The sequence below is a fragment of the Pseudorasbora parva genome, chromosome 11 (genome assembly GCF_024679245.1).
Source record: "Pseudorasbora parva isolate DD20220531a chromosome 11, ASM2467924v1, whole genome shotgun sequence".
In the NCBI taxonomy this organism is placed as follows: Eukaryota; Metazoa; Chordata; class Actinopteri; order Cypriniformes; family Gobionidae; genus Pseudorasbora; species Pseudorasbora parva.
This window is the reverse complement of record NC_090182.1, coordinates 41,270,703-41,291,917: the sequence shown is the minus strand read 5'-3', so window position 1 is coordinate 41,291,917 and position 21,215 is coordinate 41,270,703. Positions and strand designations below refer to the sequence as shown.

Here is a 21,215-nt window from a genome sequence, read left to right as displayed (position 1 = left end):
TGCTAGAGGCTTGTGTCTTAAGAGACCTGCCTTTGATTACATGCAAACAGCTCCTCATCAGTCTGCAGTACATGAGCCCTCTTGACTCCTCTGAGCTCATGCTCACCACTGGTAGGCTTTTATTCACATGTTGCTAGGATACACAACTTTCTGATGAATCACAATCATTGTGGTGCAACTACCTTTTTGAAAATATGCCCTTGAAAAACACACAATGAACAATAAAATATTTAGTACAGATACACTTTTAAAAGCTTTTAAAGGGGGGCGTGAAATGCTGTTTCTTGCATACTGAGCTTTTTACACTGTTAAAGACTTGGATTCCCATCCTAAACATAGACAAAGTTTCAAAAACTAATGTTGGACGTTTGATGGAGTATTTCTGTGTCAAAAATACTCCTTCCGGTTTCTCACAAGTTTCGGAGAGTTTTTTTCGAGTATGGGTCGGCTTGACGTCGACAGAGCGGAAGGTCCTTGTATGGGCCGTACGGGCTCTTCTCCCGGTAGGGTGCGCACGCGCATGACTAGAGCGAGAGAGGAAATGCACGCCCATAAACACTCTCTCAGCTGCAGTTCCACTCGTCTGTGAACACTTATGTCGTTATAGTCCGCGCCGCGCTCCACTTTATTCCTATGGGTGACATCAAGCGACTTCAACGCTTCAGCACAGCATTCCGGGAAGGCAGCGCTGCATTTGAACCGTTTTGAACGCAGAAATGACGGGAAGCTTCACAACATCGCGGATCTCCACGGTCACTGCTGTCACAGGACTTCACCAAATCATACCAAAGAAGTGTGTTTTTGACGGAGCCGTCCCAGCGATAAATTTATTTGTATTAGCTGACATCGATAGCCATGGGTTTCTCCACGCTTGAGGACGTCACCGCTTTGTGCGCTCGTCATTCTTTAGCTCCGCCCACACGATACGCCGCCAGACGCTCGTTTTTTTCCATATATTTCATATTTCTTTTATAAATATAATAAAACTAAAGACTTTTCGGAGATATGAAGGATGCAATACTACTCTATAGGTACTCAAGATTGACATGAGATTGACTGAAACTGAGTGTTTCACCCCCCTCTTTAAAGTTTCGTGAGGTTTAATTTAAATCAAATTAAATCATTTTGCTAAAAAAAACAACTTTATTTTAATGGCTTGCGCCAAGGACGGCTTATTGCTGCATTGACCAAAGCACACGCGTGGCGGAGCGCAACATTGGCAAGCTTGCGCGCATGCTGCGGTCAAAGTTCAAATTATTTCAACTTTTGACGCCGCACTCTGTGACGACTACCTGTGCGGACAATAGAAAGGTATATGAAAACTAGCACGGAAAGCAAAATGGATGAACAGCTTGTACTGTGCATGTTGGAATTTCTGGAACTATAAAATAAAAGTTTGCGGTCATATAGGGACATTCAAGAGAAAAGCTGTATCATGGAGACACGTCTCAATTCAAGTTGGCATGTCAGGTGTGTTTTAACAGTAGCTTGTAGTAGGCAATATGTGTGACATAGTTTAGGTGGATAATAATCAATAACTAGACATTAGGCACTCCTGCCGCATTTCCCAGGTCAAGCCACTTTGGGCTACAAAGAAACAGCACTGGACTGTTGCTCAGTGGTCCAAAGTACTTTTTTCGGATGAAAGCAAATTTTGCATGTCATTCGGAAATCAAGGTGCCAGAGTCTGGAGGAAGACTGGGGAGAAGAAAATGCCAAAATGCCTGAAGTCCAGTGTCAAGTACCCACAGTCAGTGATGGTCTGGGGTGCCATGTCAGCTGCTGGTGTTGGTCCTCTGTGTTTTATCAAGGGCAGGGTCAATGCAGCTAGCTATCAGGAGATTTTGGAGCACTTCATGCTTCCATCTGCTGAAAAGCTTTATGGAGATGAAGATTTGGTTTTTCAGCACGACCTGGCACCTGCTCACAGTGCCAAAACCACTGGTAAATGGTTTACTGACCATGGTATTACTGTGCTCAATTGGCCTGCAAACTCTCCTGACCTGAACCCCATAGAGAATCTGTGGGATATTGTGAAGAGAAAGTTGAGAGACGCAAGACTCAACACTCTGGATGAGCTTAAGGCCGCTATCGAAGCATCCTGGGCCTCCATAACACCTCAGCAGTGCCACAGGCTGATCGCCTCCATGCCACGCCGCATTGAAGCAGTCATTTCTGCAAAAGGATTCCCGACCAAGTATTGAGTGCATAACTGAACATAATTATTTGAAGGTTTACTTTTTTTGTATTAAAAACACTTTTTTTTTATTGGGTGGATGAAATATGCTAATTTTTTGAGACAGAAATTTTGGGGTTTTCATGAGCTGTATGCCAAAATCACAATAAAAGACCTGAAATATTTCAGTTGGTGTGCAATGAATCTAAAATACATGAAAGTTTAATTTGTATCATTAAATTGTGGAAAATAATGAACTTTATCACAATATGCTATTTTTTTTAAAAGGACCTGTATAGTTATTATTAGTAGAATTAATAGTAGTAGTAATATCCCAGTCAGAAAATTCCCTTTGGCCCAGATAAACAGCTTAGATGTGGCCCCGATTAGATTGTGTTTGCCAGCCCAGATCTGGACCACTTCTTCTTTACCACAGCTCAGCCAAAGCTGTGCCACAACTCCACCAAACAGTACACTTTTATGTGGCCCTTATATGGAATTTTAGTATGGCTGAAAAGCTTTGTTAAAATCTAATGGCCCTTATGTGGCCCACATGCAACTTTGATCATTATGTGAAAGTCTTATTAACTCCATGGTAAAAACACTCAACAACAAAAATGTATTCAATAATTTACTTTTGACAAATGTTTACAGTTACTCAGAAACCATTCATATTAATATAAATAACATTCAAAGAGTCTAGACTTAATTTTACACCAAATTTCAAGTGTGTATTATGCTAAACTAGCAATGTAACCGTAACTTCCTAAAAGTAACAAACAACAACTTCACAAGATAAATAAAGTCTCCAATTGTAAAGAACCCCTCTGAGACAGAAGTTAGGAGATCCAAATGCAGTATTTATTAAGAGGGTAATCCAAAATCGTATTCAAAACCAGGCAAAAGGTCATACACAAGCAAACAGTCCAAAAAGGCAAACAAGATGGGAGAGACAGGAAAACGGGTAATCCGGGAAACAGGCAAGAAATCCAACAAACCAAGTGACATGAAACCGGCAAAAATGCTCAGAAATGCAGTGTTCACAAAACAAGACTTCACATTGAATGACAGAGATAACCAGGGCGAGGAAAACAATCTAGAGTGGAGAGATCCACCTATGGGAAGGGCATCCGTACCTGACCTCTGTAGAAGCATCCAATTGCACAAAGTTTTAAAAGCTTTAAAAAAAACTAGTCCTGAGTTTTAAATCATCAATCAATGAATCGTTTGGTGACTATAGGGTGCTGCATTACACATGGGATTGAAATGGTAAATACACTCAACTGAGGCTAATTCGACACCCTCCTCAAACAAATACACAATGCTGCACAAAATAAAAATAGACTTTGAAATGCCAAAACTTCACTTACCTGAAGATATGTGGAACCGAAAACTCATGAGAGCAGATGAAAATATGGTGCCGTATCAGTCAGATTAATTCCACTAATGAGATGCAACCACCTGAGGTGTGGAACCTCGGATGTCAGCAGCTCTTGATTTCAGGTGTCCTGTGTTTTTCCATATATAATCCAAAGGTTTACCACAAGTCAGCCTCTCACTTTGTGCCATAGCTAAAACACTTATGGCCCTCATGTGTACATTGTTATCTGGACCATATACCTTGTGAACCAAGACAACATTTCCCGCCGATTTTAAAGTTATGGCAAAACAAATATGGTCACATTCTGGCCTATATCTGTTCAGCCATGCCATATCTGGGCCATATGTACCATATAATACCCACATGTGGCCCAAACATGCTTGCTATCTGGGATTGTCACATGTATAAGCCTAGTCTGTTGCCGTTGTGTTTGCACTTGTCACATGTTCCTTTGTTAGTTTCCCGCCACTTATCGGTCTCCTTGGTTACCATCATTAGTTAATTTTGTTCCAGCTGTGTCCTGTCAATTAACTCGGTTTGGTTCCCTATTTTAGTTCATCCTCCTCACTTAATCTTTGTCTGGTCACTGTTATGTTAATGCATGGTGTTAGGCTAGATTGTGTTTGTATGGATATTGACCCTAATGAATTGTTCTTCATCCTTTTCCCCACAATAATGTAAAGATGTATTTTGAGAGCAGTACACTTTTCTCCATCGACAGAGAATAACTGTCAATATTTCAGAGGTTGAAGCATCACACTATTTCTATCAGTCATGTTGAATTTATGTTATGTCAAAGGTTGTGATGGTGAGATCTGTCTAGTGGATACCAGCATCAGAACATTGAAGTATTTTATTAAACCTGAACACATAAGAGGACTGTAAGCTCTGGATGAAATGTATTGAGATTCACTTTGAGTCCCAAGTTCTGCTGCATTGTTTGAGCAAACATTTCTGTGCAAAATACAAAAAAATAATGCTCACTGTAGCATATATCCCAACGCCAGATACATGCTGACACTGAACAAAGGGACACTTGAGAATCATGGGAAGAAAAACAAGAGTTTATGATCCCACTAAATAAATAAAAATGGACAGGGACCACTGTAGAAAGATGGAATTCGTAGATATTGAAGGCACATCTCACAAAAAACTATTTTTTTCTTACAGAAATACATACAAGAAATGTACTTTTCCCCAGTACTTAATTTTTTTTTAAAGTTTCTTAGCAGTCTCTTTACATCTACATGTGTTGAGAATCAATGATATCCAAGTACTTTGCTTCACTGATCTTTGGCAACAAGTCGTTCCTGCAAAGAAATCATGTCAGAATATTATGGACAATATAATTTTTTCTCAGTTGAAATACACGCAATATGACGGATAATCGCTCAAACCTCTGATATAAAGGCTATAGCATACCTTATTGGAATGAGCATGATCATGAGTTAAGGGAAGATCATCTTCATGTAGGGCAATGGATACATCCCAAATGCTTAAAGGATGATCAGCTGAACAATCTGCAGGCCTGTGAAATAATGCACCTTCCTCTGCGGCACACTGCGGATGTAGTGAGTGGGTGGATATGACGTCTTGGGAATGGAGATTAAGATTAGTATTAAAATGATCAGTGACAGATTTGTATTATTCCATAAATATAATCCTATTTACTTTCTTAAAGGGAAAGTTCACCCTCAAAAAGTATTTGTATTGCTTGAAGCAGTCGCCTTGTCATTTGCGACTTATAACAAAAAACAAAACAATGTGTGACACAGTGTATCTCATGTTATGAAGAGTATCATTTTGAACCAATGAGATTTCATTGTGGCCAGTGTCTGATGCTTGATGCAAAATTTCAGAATTGGCCTCATAAAATACATGACATTAGTTTAAAATCTGTTGGTAATGTCATGTCATGTTGACTTTAAACCTGTAAATCTACTACATGATAATGGTCTGAGACTCAAAAACGACCTAGGAATTATACCCTTTACAACCTCAAATAGTCCCTCACTACACTAGATATATAGTGATTTACATTAATTTTTCACCGTGGTTGTACATTCTGAAGGCAGCACTATTAAATTATGCAATAAATAAAGTATCATTGATAAGACTGAGTGATCTTGAGACTTGGATTTAAAGTCTTATGTTTGATATTCAGAGGAATCTGTATGGTTTTAAATGAACTACATTACTGAGGCATATTTAACTGCTAGTATGATGTGTATTTATAGACTTAATTAACTTGACCTGTACTGAATGGTGCTCTTAATATACAGTAACTCATCCCACACCATGTTTTTTTTTTTTTGTAGTTTATGGTAAAATTGCTAATTCCAAAGCAATTGGCCTAAGAATTTATATATAATTTTCTTTGCATATTTAAATTTCATTTGGTTTAAAAAACCAGGACCCTAGATCCGAAGAATGCGCCCACGCGTTTTGCTGGATTTTTCCTCATGACAGTGTAAAACAATCATTTTCTTTTAATTCTTATGCTCATCAAGGTTGCATTAAAAAAAACTATTGTCTTCTTGACTATATTTTAAAATGTAATTTAATTATGTGATCAAAGCTGGATTACTCCAGGCTTCAGTGTCAGCGTTTTTCAGAAATAATTTTAATATGCTGATTTGCTGTTCAAGAAAAATAAAATAAAAATTTTAACACAGCTTTGGTGCTTAAAGCTACACTGTGTGATATTTCCCCCCATCTAGCGGTGAAAAGGTATATGACCATCCAGGAATATTAATTTCTGTTCCTCTCAATTCCGATTTTGTTTTAACTCCTACGGTGGCCAATTTAGTCCAAGATTAACATGGCTTCCAGTTCGACCATGATTGTTCCTTCAAGTGATGAGGTTACTTTAGAAAACTATTATAATTTGCAATTATTTAATTTGTCAGTTAACACGTAGGTTATGTTTTTTTACCATTTCATTGCTAACATCAGCTATCAGGTTCCCAGACGAATGCTAGCTAATCTTAGTGAAGTAACTTTTATCAGTGCTATCGTTATTCTGTATATTGTACGACATCCCTAGCGTAAAGCAATGTTTACATTGCAGGCTATATCATTTTCTCCATGAGCAGAGATCAGTTGATGTGACGGAGAGGCGAGGGAGAGGTAGAGGTAAACGCGAAAGGCGAAGCTTGAATTTACAGGTACGTGTAGAGATGGAGGAGCAACATGGCGATCGACATTCAAACCCCTCACCCGTATGTATTTTCAATGGCATATTATAAACTTACGAGAATACTTTATTACTTGAAAGAAGTAAATATACATTAATGAGCACAAATTTTTGAAAGAACTAAGTGTTTTTAGCTAAGAATAAATTAAAAAAGTTACACAGTGTATCTTTAATATTTTTTCAGAAAACCATTATATACTATAACGTTATACTATAACATTATAAATGTCTTTACTTTGTCTGGCTATCACCAAAGTGGTCTGGGGAGTCTGCTCTGTATTTTCTACTGCACAAGAGGCATGATCAACGGGCATTATTCAAATGAATGTACACAATTGGATAGTCTTTTTAACCAATCAGTCCACAAGATGTGTGATCAGTGAGCATAGTTCAAATTACTCTGTACGCAATTGGATAGTCCTTCATCGGGCAACGACCCATTGTTTCTCTATCTGTCATGGTGTTAAACCTGCCAATAGCGCCAGGTGGATGAGCCAGTCTGTGATTGGTTCCCACAAAAGTGTAACAGAAGCAGTAGAAATGAATGTACAGGTTTCCAGACTGAGTTGCAGGGTGAAATAAAATCGCTGGCGGATCAGGCTGGGTTTACTCAGCCTAGTCTTTACTGTCACTTTTGATGCATTTAATTTAATGGATAATTAAAAGTGACAGTAATTATTATTATTTTTTTTTAAATGTTTTATAGTAAGACTTAAATGATCCTAATGACCAAAAGCTTGACCTAACACTTTTGAATAATAGTGTTAATAAGAGCAAGATACACTAATAGCTTAGCATAGGTTCACTAATCTAAGGCTCTCACTTGTTCTTTAAGCAGAAGGGCCATTGAATCAAACATCTGGTTTCCATCAATAGATGTAAGAGCGATGTACAGGAAGAGCCCATAGAGAACAGGTTTTGGTATCCACTGCAGAGGCACTGGCAGCAAAAACACTGACAAACCAATAAGGATGTTCGCAGCCAGCGATGTAAGTCGTGTCTCCTTTACAGTAACTATCCTGCAGGTTAACATAAGGATGTGTTTTACAATTCTTGTTAATCACACTTGATGTGTTAATTTCTAACTCGTATGCATCATGCATGGTCATAAATCATCTGCAAGTATTGTGTTCTCTAAGTGTGTATGTAGGTGGTTGCCATCATATTTCATAGAGGTGGCCCCCCTCCACTCGCTGTTCCACCCGCGCCAGCTGACGCACATGCAGCGTGGAGTGTGGGAAAGCTGCATGCAGCCATGGTAACCCCAGCACCGACATCAGGATATTGATAAACCCAGAGAGCATCAGGTCCCAGTTGTACGCCGTTCCCTTTAGCAGTCTGAAACACAAGCACGCGCACCAAAAGAGATTATGATCTGTCATCTGATGCTGTCTCTCAGCGCCTACGACTGAACTGACATTGTGAATGATGGCTCACTGATCTTGGGAAAAGTAATCTAATGAAATGCTAGCAAACTGAGAAGGTATGGCACTGCTGGATGACAAACTTCAGATGTTTAACTCAGAGAGACAAATATGACACTACTAATGGAAATGGATTTGGATTTTCTGGATGGATACCTGTTCTCTGGGGCATTGGTGAGGGACACCACAATATTCTGGTCAATGAAGATGATTAAGGCGAGGAGAAAGCCAAGACCACATGGACTTAATATGTTCATCCCTGTCAGCTGATTAAAAGGTGACACTTTGAATGCAGTTCCATTATGGCAGTTGAATACTGGAACTGTGGATCGACATAAAATAATGAAATGGATAGTTGACCAAACAAACAATAATTTGCCATTATTTACTCCCTTTTTGCAATAGTTCACAAAACGCATTTGGACCCGTCACTTCAGAAAGGTTTGATGTCAATGGAAACTGATCAGGATGTCCAGCTGCGATGTCTTGAGGTGTCAGGCTTGAATCAAAGTATAATTATTATTATATAGACTGTATAATAAGGCACTTAGGACTGCACACACCAATTCGGTGGTCGGACCAACTTGAAATATATCAATTTTAGCTATATGAGCATAAGAAACATATAAGATAATGGTAATTTGTTGCTAATTTGAATGTTATTTAAATGTAAATATTGCCAACATGATCATATGGGAAAATGTAAATATTTTATGAGGTGGCCATTTCATGTTACTGTATTGTTTTGAATACAAGACTGTAAGATTATAAAAGGACACACCCTCTTCTTTCAAGATGTAACTTTTGGAAATAAGATTTTTTTTTAGAAAAAGTCATGCGGCATATTTTTCTTTTCTTTTTTTTAATTGAAAATATGGTTAATGTTGGTTAACTGGTCACTTATGGTTACTAATAATTTGTTCTATTTATATAGCGCTTTTCAAGGCACTCAAAGCACTTTACATTGAAGGGGGAATCTCCTCAACCACCACAAATGCAGCATCCACCTGGATTATGCGACGGCAGCCATATTGCGCTAGAATGCTCACCACACACCAGCTGATTGGTGGAGAGGAGACAGAGTGATTAAGCCAATCAGGAGAGGGGGATTAGGAGGCCATGATGGACAGAGGGGCCGATGGGCAAATTTGGCCAGGATGTCGGGGTTACACCCCTACTCTTTTCTCTGGGATTTTTAATGACCACAGAGAGTCAGGACCTCTGTTTAACGTCTCATCCGAAAGACGGTGCTCTTTGTCAGTATAGTGTCCCCATCACTATACTGGGGTGTTAGGACCCACACAGACCACAGGTTGAGCGCCCCCTGCTGGGCTCACTAACACCTCTACCAGCAGCTACCTGGTATTCCCAGTTGGTCTCCCATCCAGGTACTGACCAGGCTCAGCCCTGCTTAGCTTCAGTGGGAAACCAGTCTTGGGCTACAGGGTGATATGGCTGCTGGTTCTGGTCTGCTCTGGTTCATATTTGAAATATCTGTACCGTCTTCAATTTTAAAATCGCATATGGGGGATGTTTGGTCCTGTCAGCAAGGAAAGCAAACATGACAGTCACGCTGCTCTTAGAACATAAGCTTTTCTTTGAATGCTTTTGCGTTTTTAAGACTTGCGCTCACAATCTTTACACTCTAAAACACCATTTTTCTTGGCACACTTGTTTTAAGCTTATATGGTGCCACCAATTGTTGAAGGTGTATTATTGACATGTAAAAGTCTAGACCCTGAATATAGGACAAACCCATTTCTTTTTCTTTTTTTTCAGATGTATTTCTATAAAAAAAATCATACAGTATTCAGAAAAATACAGAATGTGAATCAAATTATGCATGAATGTTCATCTCTACACCTAGCTGTCAGTGGGGAATAACCCTAACACGTATAAGATCGTACAAATGAATACGCCACCCAGCAAGCAATAGCTGTCATTTCACTGTCTCGGTTAACTATAGACCCGATATAGAATAGTAATGAGTATGTGGTGTGACAGGCAGCGGGGCGAGGGACCGCGAGAGCGGGCCGGTGATTAACGTTCACGAGTGCCAGCTGCGTGGCACACCGGTCTCGGTTATTAACGTTACTGTAGAATGAAGCAGAGCAGGGCCGAGTGTTGAGGAGCTGAGCAAGGCCACTGGAGCGATTTTTATGCAACACACGGCTCGCGAGTAGCGGGACTTTTATTATGACGGGACACAGTTGCCGGCTCTATTTCCGCTTTTCCGGTTAACGCTGTTCTGTTTTATCATATTAGATACGTTTAAGTGTGTTTAAAATGATGTAATGACATTACTCTGTGCGTTCGCTTCTGTGACACTTGTTAACACTGCTAAGAGTAAAGCACTTCTGCATAATAAAACCGGAAACCGAGGTTAACACAGATATGACGCAAGTGGCAGGCGACTGCCTCAGACGTCCCGGTTCATTGGTTAAAATAGCAATTTTCTTACAATTTACAAATAGTTAGAAACATTTGGGATATTGTAAGAGAACTCAACTAAACAAAAATATAGAACACTGGCCTGGTGGTTTTTGGATAATTTTCTGGGGGTAAAAAAACTACATAGTGCACTTTTAAGTTGAATACTTAAGTTTCTTTGAGTTGGAAAATTATTACATTCAGTATTATTACAGAATGAAATTACACCTAATGCAAGATCTATAACAGATAATGATGATATAAGTAAAGATACAACATAATCATTTTAGGTGATTCTTTTGACATGAGGGCTCACGCTAAATGTCATTGAAGAGGTAGGAGCCCAAAAAAAGAGAAGATGACCACAGAGATCGGCAATGCACAGTCTGACACCACCTCTCTGACTTTAGCATGCAGAAAGAGCTGGAGAGAAACCAGAAATTAGAAAATGCAATAAGACACATCTGTATTTTGAGATTCTGTAGTTTATAAAAAATAAATAAATAACAAAAAGATTCCCCATTCTACTAATATAAGCAATATTCACGAAGATCAGAACAGATGACCAAGCATCAGCAGCTAATGAGAATTAGACTATCCTATGATAACCTTTCTTATTGAGGAACAGGTCATAGCCCAGCCACAGTGTTCCCAGCATCAGCCATAGGCAGAGAATAGGGCGCTCCCTGGTGCACAGAACCATTGTTGCAGGCAGTGAGATGCCTCCGTTCTCTGTTCCGTTCACTGTCTGATGAAGCATTTCACCCAGACGATGCAGATTCCCTGTGCTTCCATTGAGAGAAAAGAGAAATACAGTGGTAAGCAATAGAATAGTGAAAAAATATATTTTTGTTTATAATTTAGATGTTAAAAAAAAATTGCACCCAAAAATGACATTTATTGACATTCATTTGTGTTCCAATTCCAAATGCATATAATTTGCATTCTGCAAATGCAAAGAGATTTTAGGCAGAATGTTTGTGAATGTTTAAGTGCATCTAAATCAGCTCCATTATACTGCATCAGTATATTGTGTGTAGCAACTCATAATGTAATAATTGCACATAATGTAAAAACTACACATAATGTAATAATCATAATGAATTAATGAAATCTTGAGCTCATAATGTAATAACAATTTTTAAAATTATTACATTATCGACTCACCAAAAACATGTCATATTTTCATTATTGTTATAGCTTTTAAAACATAAAAATATTAGTAGTGCATATGCCACCAAGCTAGCAATAGCTGTCATTTCACTGTCTAGGTTAACTATAGACCTGATATATTCCGGCTATGAGTAACCCACTGCTAGACAAAGGAACCTTGAATTTGGCTACATGTCGTTTTTGCCAATATAACATGCGTCTGATATGATATTCCATTCTGTAAGCAAAGTCAGCAGCATGACAAGGTGTTTGGCTGCATTTCTTTGACGTGTTCATGTTCTAGATGACTATGTCTATTCTTAGGCTATGGTTAGACATCTATTAAATTTTCACTGACAGCCCAAATTTTGCCTTGTTTTATCCTAGATGTCAGAGCTGTGTTTGGACGGCTATTAGACAGCTTTTAAATGCAAAATTGCTTTCTGGGATTGATCTGATTAACAAACACCTTTTGCAATGTTTGGGGTTTAGAGGGATAGTTCACCCTAACATTAAAATAAAGTAATCTTCCACTCAACCTCCTGTTATTCCAATGTCTTAAGTCCTATCTTTTTCGGATCTCAAAGGTAGAAATTTTGAAAAATGTCCTGCACGCATTCCTTCATATAATGGCAGTGAATGGTGACCAGGCTAAAACTTTATGAAAAGGATAAAAAAGTATCTCTCAATGATACAGTGAGCCACGTGCCATGTATAGAAAGTGTTAGGAGGCATACTATAAGGTTTTACAAGAAAGAAAAACATTGTTCAGTGAAAATACTGAGTTTGGCCGTTACTCGGTGTGTGTTCCTGTGAGTGCGTGCAAGCCGTCAGCAGCCGCATTGTTGTCATGGCACCCAGGATAAGCACAGACACGCACCATTTTGAGAAATCAGGCTCATTAGAAACAAATGGGACTCTCGTCTCTTCTATAAGGTAAATAATAAGAAATAATACATTAATACTAATCAAGCCTGCAGTCTCCCTCTCATTTACTGAAGCTTTGGCGCATCGATCGTCCCCCGGTGACCGGTCCCAGTATAGCCGCCCCTCTGTGTTTTCTAATGGACACGAGGCAAACTAAATAATAAAATTACACTTCAAATATTTTTTCCCCAAAGTTAGTTTATGTTACTGAAGGCAGTTATCATCACGATGATTTCATTTCAAGTGTTCATTTTTTAAATAAGTTTAGTTTTAGTTAGTTATTTGATGCTATAAAAATGGGGGGTGTGACGTCATGATTGACAGCTGAGACTGACGGCTTCTCTGAGTGAAGTTGTCACTGAGGCACTAACTGATTTTTTCGAAATTTTTGGGAGCAGATTGGAGCTTTAGCTTTAATTTCTACATTTCCATAACTGTTTATTTCACACCAACATAATTAATTGTTCTGCATCTGCGAGAGTGTGGGCGGGCTTTTGATATCGCAGCTGTACTTCCTGCTCTACTTCCTGCGCTCTACTGCGCAACTCCGGTCCCGAAATCGCTACTGCGCAGACTCGGTCCCAAGATATCCGCGCCGTGCAGGCCGCCTAAAAGCTTCAAATCTGCCAAGCGGAAACGGATGATGTCGAGTCGTCCATATTTTTTTTACGGTCTATGATACTAATGTAAGGCCGCCCAAATCGTCCCAATGGAGGCCAACGATCGGCGGGTGAAGGTCGCTGCGCGTTCGGTCTTTTCAGCGGGGAAAATGGGAATTTATTCCAATTCCTCGTTATCTGACTCCATTTAATCATAATTTAGAATTTAGGTTAGAATGCCAATTGGTTATTTGGTCATTTTTATTTAATAGTTTACATACACATTTAATTATTCAGTTCGTAACCTGAATAATTCCAGAGCAAGTCAGAATCAAAGTGTAACAATTTATTAACAGTCAGGTAAATGTATAATGCCAATTACATAATCAATTAAATTGTAGCCCAATCCATATAACATCAAATACTCTGAAGTAAAGAATGAAATGTATACCTGACTTCTGAAAATTACATAATGCTGGCTATCTTGAAACATCCAGCATTACGGGCTGACCTGACTACAGAATCGAGCCCTGAGCTCTTTGCAACATTTCCTTAAATACCCACAAACAAATGCACAAACTCTTTGAAGTGTAAACACGAGTTCACAATGGGAATTTGATTTGATCAAGACTTGTATTGATATAAAGGCCAAATGGCTGAAAGCCACACCCACCATACTAAGACAATATATCTCTAAACTCTTAAAACATTGATTATCTTTTGGTTAACTTCTGTGGGGATGAGATCTTTGTACCAGTCACACTGAGACATTTCAAACTATATCAAACACATATAATACTGTATCGTGTGGATTGACATTGTAATATAGAGATTCTGTGTGTATTTTAAGTGATCTCAGCATGAGAGAGGGAAGGAATTGGGGGAGAGGGAGTCAAAAGAGAAAGATGTAGATTAGCTGATACTGAGGTGAGACTTGCGTCTCCAGTGGTGTGTGAGGGACAGTTCAGATTTAGATTTTCTCAGAGAGTCCTTGTTCCTCATTCAGACATTTCGGCATATACTAGGTTTTTCAGTCTTACACTAATAATAAGGTAAACTTCCTGAAGTGAATGTTGTGTACTGGTTGTCATGACAACATTGCGTGAGGGGCTGCTGATGGCAGGAATATGCACAGAGTAACAGCCGAGCTCAGTATTTTGACTGAATAATACGGTTTCTTACAAAACTTTATAGTATGCCTCCTGAACACTTTCCATATATATTGGATGGCTCACTGTATCATTGCATCATACTTTTGTATCCTTTTTGTAAAGTTTTATCCGGGTCGTCATGTCCTGCCATTATATGGAGGAGTGTGTAAAGGACTGTTTTTAAATGTTCTCCCTTTGAGGACTAAAAAAGGCTAGGAGGACATAAGCCAGGCATTGTAACAACAGCAGGGAGTAAAAGATGGCTTTATTTTCATATAGCCCCAGTCTCTATTTCATTGAACAAAGTGCATTGATTGGTTACCAATATTCTTCAAAATATCTTCTTTTGTGTTCCATGAAATAAAGTATGTTTGGTTTGGAACAACAAGAGGGGGAGGAAATTATGGGAGAACTGTCCCATTAAACTAGCCTAGAAATCTAGACGCACCCTAGCGGCAGCAAATTTAATTTGCCCGCAAGTGTCGTCTAGGCACTCTCAATACCCATCTGAGCTGTATTCCTCAGAATCTGGACGGCCCAATCACATCGTGTATAGAGTCGGCGGGCGGGGCTATAATGACGACGGCCGAGTTGCGCTTGCGTGCTTCTAGTAAACATAGAAACTGGCAAATGGCAGCAGTCTTTCGAATCAGCTCTGACCACGACTCTGGAAGACTTGGAGTTAAGCTTTTCTCTGAGAAAAGAACAAAGAGCGGCACTGAAGTCATTCTTAAAAAGGGAAGATGTGTTCGGAGTTTAGCCGACCGGATACGGCGAATGTTTCATCAGTCAGCGAGCTCTGTTTCACCTTCGTTGCTCTGGTTGGTGTAGCGCTATCCTATCGCGTGCAGAGGGAGTTTGAAAGACAACCGTTTATCCCGCCCCTCGGATTGAGCCCTGTCTATGGTGAGTTTCCAGACCAAACATCTTGATGTGGGTCTGGCTTGTCAGGCTACCATTAAACCATATCACATGGAAATATTATGAATGTTCATAAAATACATCAAGATATTTGTATTCTTTCCCCATCTTTCTCACTTACCTGTTAAAACCTCATTAATAATTTATTTCAGAGATATTACAGACCATGACACTCCTCTGGTCCAAATTCCAGCAATGTTCAGAGCTCTGAACTTACTGTTTATGGTGCCTTTCAAAGCGTCGCCCACAAAAGCAATGGAGATGAACAAAGCTATCACTTCTTCTGTGGATCTGAGAGGACACAGAGGACATGGTGAACAACGGATCTTCCCTTTTATTTATTAAAACAATAGAGCACAGACCAAGACATAACATCAAAATCGAGGCACACCACAGACAAAGATTATCACACACATGACAGGAGAGCACAGATTTATGATGTTTATACAACAGAGAGGGGCCATTGCATTGCAAGTGTCTTGAGTTATATCAGAACGTAGCCTCTGCCTGAAGAAATTTTAAACAGTATCATCAACAAACCCAATTCTAAAAAAATTGGGACACTGTACACATTGTGAATTTAAAAAAAAATAATGCAACAATTTACAAATCTCATAAACTTATATTTTATTCACAATAGAATATAGAAAACATATCAAATGCTGAAAGTGAGACATTTTGAAATTTCATGCCAAATATTGGCTCATTTTGGATTTCATGATCGCTCCACATTCCAAAAAAGTTGGGACAGGTAGCAATAAGATGCCAGAAAAGTTAAATGTGCATATGAGGAACCCCCAATGCTGCGGTGAAAAGTAGTGGAGCAATATCAGAAAGGCAAAGAAATTGCAAAGAGTTTGAATATATCATCTACAGTGCATAATATCATCCAAAGATTCAGAGAATCTGGAACAATCTATGTACGTAAGGGTCAAGGCCGGAAAACCAGACTGGATTCCCGTGATCTTCTGGCCATTAGACGGCACTGCATTACATACAGGAGTGCTACTGTAATGGAAATCACAACATGGGCTCAGGAATACTTCCAGAAAACATTGTCGGTGAACACAATCACCGGTGCCATTTGCCGGTGCCAGCTAAAACTCTATAGGTCAGAAAAGGAGCCATATCTACATGATCCAGAAGCACAGGCGTTTTCTCTGGGCCAAGGCTTATTTAAAATGGACTGTGGAAAAGTTGAAAACTGTTCTGTGGTCAGACATTTGAAGTTCTTTTTGGAAAACTGGGACGCATTGTCATCCGGACTAAAGAGGACAAGGACAACCCAAGTTGTTATTACCGCTCAGTTCAGAAGCCTGCATCTCTGATGGTATAGGATTACATGAGTGCATGTGGCATGGGTAGCTTACACATCTAGAAAGAAACCATCAATGCTGAAAGGTATATCCAAGTTCTAGAACAACATATGCTCCATCCATACGTCGTGTCTCTCAGGGAAGACCTTGCATTTTCCAACAGACCAATTCCAGACCACATACTGCATCAATTTAAGCATCATGGCTGTGCAATAGAAGGATCCAGGTACTGAAATATCCAGCCTGCAGTCCAGATCTTTCACCCATAGAAAACATTTGGTGCATCATAAAGAGGAAGATGCGACAAAGAAGACCTAAGACAGTTGAGCAACTAGAAGCCTGTATGTACAAGACAAGAATGGGACAACATTCCTATTCCTAAACTTGAGCAACTTGACTCCTCAGTCCCCAGACATTTGCAGACTGTTATAAAAAAAAGAAGGGATGCCAAACAATGGTAAACATGGCCTAGTCCCAACTTTTGTGAGATGTGTTGATGCCATGAAATTTTAAATCAATTTATTTCGCCCTTAAAATTATACATTTTCTCAGTTTAAACATTTGATATGTCATCTATGTTTTATTCTGAATAAAATTTGAAACTTTTACATTATTACATTCCGTTAAATCACACAGTGTCCCAAAGTTTTTGCAATATCGGGTTTGTAGATTGTTAAATTCATTAAGAAAATTAGTGAGGTGCTTGTTTGTGTAAAATGTTCCACCACAATACTTCGTGTTGTGGGTCATTGCCAGGATTGCCACAGTGTTGTACAATTTTAAAAAACACAGTGTTGTGTAAAAACAATTGTACATTTGATTGCTTAAACATGGTAAATACATTTATTTTTAGCATACTAACATGCACTATTGCTGGTTAGTATGACACAGGAACTTAAATGTATTAAGTTGGCTTATATATATATATATATATATATCATTCTTAAAGTACCGACCTAAACTAAATTAGGTCCATTTGAACACACATGAACACAAATTGATAAAGTAAACTTCAGTTTCAAATATGTTAGATTGATTGAACACAATGAAATGTTCAAAACTGTGTTGCTCATTAAACTGAACAAGTAAAAAAAAAAATGAGATTACTTCTCTCTATGGAAAATGCAGAATTCTAATAAGATAGGCTCTTATATGGTGCTACTCCACTGACCGTTTAAAGAGCTTCATAAACAGGCTGACATTGAAGATGCCTCCTAGTATGAGGAACAAACATTTCCAGAGGCCAATGCAGGCATACAATTCAGGAAAGTCAAGGTCATAGTCATCACAGATGCCTCTGATCACTGCAATATACAAACAGAATAGAGAAAACATATGTATAGAGCTCTGAGAGAGAAAGTGCATCTAACCTTCTTTTCTGAGCGATACAATACCACTGATGAAGATAGCTAGAGGTGCTGTGGTGAGAGGAATGACCAGCGGAGACCCAGCACAAAGAGAGTAAATCACTCCTCCAATGCTCTGACCAATTATAGTTTTCTGTACATCTGCAGAAAGGAAAATAAACCAACAGAAAAACACAAATGCAAAACTGGAACTCTGTAAAAATACCCTACTGGTCAAGCTGGATTTGGAACTTGGTAGCTGGTGTGACCAAGATGGTCTTCAAGTGTAGTTCATCTTGGCCAGATAGGACCAGAAAATGACTATAAATGACTTAGTCATATACTTTTGACTACAGACCTATCACTCCTCTCGTGCTCTTATCATTCAGAGAGACAAACACAGGCAGCAAGATAGTGATGTAGAGGAATATGGCCATTGTGGTGTACTTAAAGGGGGAGGGTGAAACACTCAGTTTCAGTCAATCTCATGTCAATCTTGAGTACCTATAGAGTAGTTTTGCATCCTTCATCTCTCCGAAAAGTCTTCAGTTTTATTATATTTATAAAAGAAATATGGGCTGTACCGAGTCTTTCCGGAAAAAAACGAGCGCCTGGAGGCGTATCGTGTGGGCGGAGCTAAAGAATGACGAGCGCGCAAAGCGGTGACGTCCTCAAGCGTGGAGAAACTCATGGCTATCGAGCTCAGCTAATAGATATATGATCCAGAATCATTCGGAGGCTGAAATAAATTCAACAGGAGAAACAGCAACAGCAGGACGTCCGTCTCTGTGGTATGTACTGTATTTAGTTGCCTGTCAACATTTGTGTGTCTTTACTCGCAGTTTATGAGGACATGATTTGGTTTATGGACTATTATATGTGACTTAACCTTAGCAGTAGCAAGCAAAACGGTTTTGCACGTCAGACTAGTGTAACGTTATACATAGAACAACAATGGAGTAACCGTTAGCGCATTTGAATGACGAAGCACGCGATCGTGTCGTTTACTGATGTTTACTCACGCGGTGATAGCCAACAGTAGAGACATTTGAAGCAGTTTTACTCACCGGCTGCTTCCAAAGCAGGACCGAACCTTTATCGCTGGGACCGCTCTGTCAAAAACACACTTATTTGGTATGATTTAGTAAAGTCCTGACAGCAGTGAATGGTGAAGATCTACTTTTGCGACGCGACTGAAGCGATGTTGTGAAGCTTCCCGTAATTTCTGCGTTCAAATCAGTTCAAGTGCAGTGCTGCCTTCCGGAATGCTGTGCTGAAGCGTTGATGTCACCCATAGGAATAAAGTGGAGCGTGGCGCCTGGATCGACTGGATCTGCACCTGAGAGAATGTTTATGGGCGTGCATTTCCTCTCTCGCTCTAGTCACGCACGCGCACCCTACCGGGAGAAGAGCCCGTACAGCCCATACAAGGACCTTCCGATCTATTAATGTCAAGTCAAGCCATACTCAAAAAAAACTCTCAGAAACTTGTGAGAAACCGGAAGGAGTATTTTTAACACAGAAATACTCCATCAGACGTCCAACATTAGTTTTTGAAACTTTGTCTATGTTTAGGATGGGAATCCAAGTCTTTAACAGTGGGAAAAGCTCAGTATGCATGAAACAGCATTTCACCCCCCCTTTAAGCAAAGATTTGTTAAAGCCCAGAATACCTGGAAAGAAAACCACACAGCAAGAAACACTTCATCCTGGGCAAAAAAAAATTCTCTTATTTTTAGTAAAAGTGAAGTCAAGCAGGGCCTTTTGGGAAAACTGAGACTTACCATCTGTGAAGTCGGACAGGTACAATGGAAGCCTGCGGCACAAGTCGTCATAAATGCCACAACCTGCTCTGAGGAAATATTTTACCTGGGTATAAAAAGTTGGAGGAGAAAAGTATATATATATGCACTCACCTAAAGGATTATTAGGAACACCTGTTCCATATTTTCATTAATGCAATTATCTAATCAACCAATCACATGGCAGTTGCTTCAATGCATTTAGGGGTGTGGTCCTGGTCAAGACAATCTCCTGAACTCCAAACTGAATGTCAGAATGTGAAAGAAAGGTGATTTAAGCAATTTTGAGTGTGGAATGGTTGTTGGTGCCAGACGGGCCGGTCTGAGTATTTCACAATTTGCTCATTTACTGGAATTTTCACGCACAACCATTTCTTACAAAGAATGGTGTGAAAAAGGAAAAACATCCAGTATGTGCCAGTCCTGTGTGCAAAAATACCTTGTTGATGCTAGAGGTCAGAGGAGAATTGGCTGACTGATTCAAGCTGATTGAAGAGCAAATTTGACTGAAATAAACACTCATTACAACCGAGGTTTGCAGCAAAGGATTTGTGAAGCCAAAACACACTCAACCTTGAGGCGGATGGGCTACAACAGCAGAAGACCCCACCAGGTACCAATCATCTCAACTACAAATAGGAAAAAGAGCCTACAATTTGTACAAGCTCACTAAAATAGGACAGTTAAAGACTGGAAAAATGACAGCTTACAGCTCACAGTGCATGACAGAGTAAATGAGAATCATGAGGTTAAAGGAACTGCCTGAAGAGCTCATAGACAGAATTGTAGCAAGGCACAGATCTGGCCATGGTTATAAAAAAAATTCTGCTGCACGTAAGGTTCCTAAGAGCACAGTGGCCTCCGTAATCCTTAAATGGAAGACGTTTGGGATGACCAGAAGAGAGAGGTAAAGAAGAACCCAAAGAACACTGTGGCTGAGCTCCAGAAATGCAGTCGAGAGATGGGAGTAAGTTGTAGAAAGTCAACCATCACTGCAACCCTCCTCAGTCAGGCTTTATGGCAGAGTGGCCCAACGGAAGCCTCTCCTCAGGGCAAGACACATGAAAGTTTGCTAAAAAAAAACACCTGAAGGAAATTAGATTCTCTGGTATGATGAGACCGAAATAGAACTTTTTGGCCTTAATTCTAAGCGGTATGTGTGAAGAAAGATATCATCTGTCCAATACAGTCCCAACAGTGAAATATGGTGGTGGCAGCATCATGTGGTGGGGGAGTTTTTCAGCTGCAGGGACAGGATAACTGGTTGCAATCGAGGGAAAGATGAATGTGGCCAAGTACAGAGATATCCTGGAAAAAAAACATTCTCCAGAGTGCTCACGACCTCAGACTGGGCCAAAGGTTCACCTTCCAACAAGACAATGACCCTAAGCACA

At 39.6% G+C, this 21,215-nt stretch overlaps 2 pseudogenes; both read right to left on the bottom strand.

Moving 5' to 3' along the window:
- Positions 1-4,800: 4,800 nt before the first annotated feature.
- Positions 4,801-21,215, bottom strand: part of LOC137092098 (solute carrier family 4 member 11-like) — a 61,887-nt pseudogene continuing 45,472 nt past the window's right edge.
- LOC137093321 (5S ribosomal RNA) lies at positions 9,524-9,640 on the bottom strand (annotated as a pseudogene).